Source organism: Pituophis catenifer, unplaced genomic scaffold, assembly GCF_029215685.1.
Source record: "Pituophis catenifer annectens isolate HBS135680 unplaced genomic scaffold, rPitCat1.0.hap2 SCAF_4, whole genome shotgun sequence".
Lineage (NCBI taxonomy): Eukaryota > Metazoa > Chordata > Lepidosauria > Squamata > Colubridae > Pituophis > Pituophis catenifer.
The window spans coordinates 337,186-341,251 of NW_027256884.1; positions in this window are offsets into that span (position 1 = coordinate 337,186).

Here is a 4,066-nt window from a genome sequence, read left to right on the forward strand (position 1 = left end):
CCAACAATTAAATATGTAATTCCCATCCGTACCTGTTGGGATCACAGGGTCAAACTACATGTTACATTACCTGCTGGACAGGCTGCTGACTTGAGCCCTTTGGGTACCGCAAGGAAGCATCTCTGAATCACGATGTCCACGCACCAGCCTTAAAGTCCCCTTTGCTCTCTTGCTTCGAGTTCAAAGTCCTGCTCCATCTTCTGGGTGGAGGTGAAAAAGTCCCTCCCATTGGCAACCCCCCCCCCTCCCTCCCTCCCTCCCCAGTCTATTATCTAGCTGCAGGTTGAACATTTAAGTTCTGAGAGCTTCTGACTTCAGGCATTGATTGTATCTAATTCCAGCACTAGCACGGACTAAGTACAGTCATAATACAACTCAAATACTTTTCTGAACCCTGAACTTATTAATTTATTAATGAGAAGGAGATTTGTCTGAGAGAGGGGGGGGAGGGAGAGAGAACTCAGATCAGGAAATCAGAAGAAATAAATAAATAAAATTGAGTGCATCATCTGCACATGAAAAAAATCAAATCCCTGTGTCTGATCCTGATAAGCGGAGAGGATTGCAATAGCCGAAACCTTGAACCAAAAGCGTTCCTTCACTGCAATCTCATTTCTTCATACTAATAGATTAGTCATCTTTCTTCTTAGGAAAACTGAAGGAGATCGCAGGACACACTTATTCAATGCGGCCAGAAGACGGTGGTTGGGGACAGTTCGGTGTGTTTTTAGGCATTTATTAAAGGTGCAGAGGTTTGGGTGCATTTCTGCCCAAAAGTACATGGAAGCAATTGTTTTTAGCTAGGACCAACCTGATCGCAGTCAGCTAAACCATTGCCTCCCCGCCCCCTTTCCCAATTTAGTAATTGTTGTACACCCACAAACATGCAAACATACCAACATGGCTTAGCTTAGTCCCAGACAAGATTTCTTCGGTTAATGTTTCTAGGATTCCACAGAAGAAAGATGGAAAATAAATCACCGCCGGAGATCTTGGAGAATTAGTGTCAATTATAGCAAACAGCCCAAGACTGGGTGAATCAATTCGAAGCCGGAAATTCATTCGGGCAGAGTGAAGATTTTCCAACTTGCCTTCTTAGATTAATAGTTTGTCAGAACATGGAAACTCAAATATGCCTTGAATCAATTTACCCTTGATATTTCTCCTCTTTTTATGAACCTTCTCCTTCACCGGGATGCAGCCGGGATTCTGCACGAGTCCCATCATTTATGTGGTTTGGGTCAATGGATCTTTAGGATCACATTGGAGCAGCTCTGAAGGACTGCGGTACACAGCTGTGACTGTTCACACACACACACACACACACACACACACACACACACACACACACACACCCCTGCATATACCTATATGAAACCAGCCAGGCCAGGGAGAAACAGAGAGAAAAACAGACTTACAAATAATTCAGAATTCTCTTTGGAGTCCTTTTTTTTTCTGACTGTATTTTTTTTTTATTAAAGCAACAGAAAATCCATCATGCGGAGTATTTCATATTATTATACAGCGAATCTGCCAGGCAGCTTTTGCAGCTCCATCAGGCAGACTTTGTGATGGCCTCCAGTTTTGCACAGTCACTAGAGTGTCGCACCATGAATTATTAAATCAGTGCTTCGTGGTAATACATAATTTCTTATCAATTATTCATGCTAATGTGTGTGTAGTTTACTTAATTGTGTTATTGACGATCAAAAGTAATTTCCTGAAAATCCTCAAGGACCGAAAATTTAATCAGTATAACTACTTTTCAGATGCAATGCTGTTAAGTGTTCTTAATTTGCTCAACAGTTCACTTATTTATGTACCTTTCTGGTGGAAAAATGAGTTTAATCCAACCATTAGAATGAAGAGCTAGTATATGTAACGGGCAAATTCACCTGAGTGATCGGTAATTATGCTGCAATGGAAGCGAAATTGCTTCTATTTGGCAAACCGTTTTGATGGCGGAACTTTTGGAAAGAAAGAGGATTAAAAACTGAGCCTCTCGTGGTGGTGATTGGGATGATGGCAGAAAGAGGCCGGGTTGGGTTCTCTTTCTTCCCGGACTGTTTGCACAGCTTCGCTGGCAGGAAGAGCCGCTCTCGTTGTTCTTCAGATAAATGCAACCACCGTGATGGCTGGAGGTGAAGAGGAGTTGGAAGCCTGGCTGCAGGCTAATGCGGGGGGGAGGGGGGAGCCATGTTTCCTGCTTCTTCTCTTTTGGGAATGCGAGGGAATCAGAGAGATCAACAGAGAGGTCAATCTGGATCAAGTGTACAGAGAATAAACAACCCTTTTGTAGTTTGGGGAGGGGGGGAGATAGGTGAGATCGCTGGCCCCATCCTCTGGAAAAAGACAACACCGCAGGGCTGTTTGCCATCACCCTAAAGAAGACAGCTCAGAACAACACTTCTGCCTTTGTGCCAGAGAAATGCACTATGCGTGTGGTTGGTACAGATGCGGCACTCTTCAGGACACCAAGCTATTTAAGGAATACAGGTATCCGGTCAGTTGGGAAAACACCTACATTATTGATAAGAGTCTCTTCATCTCTGGTTTATATATTCAGGGCTATAATTCTACATGTTAAGGGTGCCCTCAATAAGGCACACTTCTGCTTCTTGTACTCTAAACTGCCCTAGGAATTAAAAGGGCCCTAATTGTGCTTGTGATGGGATCTTTACCAGGGCAGAAGAGGAGCACACCTTCGCATTAATGGGTGACTCCTACAAAAAAGAGGTGTGTGTGTGTGTGTGTGTGTGTGTGTGTGTGTGTGTGTGTGTAAGCACAACTGGTTTCAGAAGACAGCCAGAGAGGAATTAGGACAAGGCAGGAATTGGAGCTGGAAAAACTGCAGCACCACAGCTTCTAATTAATTACAATCATGAATCAAACTTTGGTTGAAAGTGATGGTTCCGGTGGCTTTTCTTCCTCCTGCTCTGAAAACATGGAAGGAAGGAAGGAAGGAAGGAAGGAAGGAAGGAAGGAAGGAAGGAAGGAAGGAAGGTTGTCTTACGCCTCTCAGTGTGATCTGGAGGCAGAACTAGATACGTTAGTGTGAAATTTACAGTTTGCCACAGCAAGAATCAGATTGAATTGAAAAAGGATTCTTGATGTGGGAAGCACACAAAGAGAACAGAGCAATCCCTCTTCATCAAAGAGGGATCTGAGAACTGATTCATTTGCAAAACACTTTTGGTTATAATCCTACAGACATTTACCTAGAAGGAAACTCCACCGAATTCAGTGAAATTTATTTCTGGAAATACTGCCAATGACCCAAAATTAGATATAATTTACAGTCTGGCCTAAGGTGTTTGTTTTCCCAAATGTTGCAAACTTTTTAAAAAATGTCCCTCAACCCATAAAACCTTTCAAAAGGATTACACTATCAATGTAAGGGCTGGGATCATCACCCAAATGTTCACTGGCCAGACACTTCCTAGATGCCACCGCTGGTGCCCTTGTGGTTCTAAAGGAAGGTAGATGGTTTCATGAAAGTATCTCTGATTCCTATAATGCAGACTCAGCATGCTCCTTCTGTCCTGGGCATGGACAGAAATTCAGTACTATCATCGGTACAATAAGGCTAAGCCTATTAGCAGGTACGTGATTTCGGCTTCCCTTTCTGCACATTACGGATCACTGCCCAAGTCCCTGGGTCAATCGGCATATTCCAGCCTCCTGAACCAGGCTGATCATGTTCTCATAATCTCAGGTTCTGCCATCTGAGATGCCAGCATGTTTCTATGCGCCTTTGCTTAATGAAGAGGCTCACGGGTGCTACGCGTACAGGAGACATTGGGACTTCCACCATAGGGAAGATCCCCTGATCTAAATCTTCTTTCAACTGAGCTAATGGCAGAAGGTGCCGACAGATTTAGTGAGAGCAATAAGGAACCTGAGGGAAGTGAAGCTACCGATCAGAGATGGCCAAAACAAGTGAACGCCTACATCTTGCTAATTTGCAGCAACCGAGTCTTCTCCCAGTTGCAGAACAACCCAAGGAGTTGGACTTCATTTTGGCTTTGGAGGGCGTGAGGGGTCCCTGTGTGTGGAAGGTGGGCTC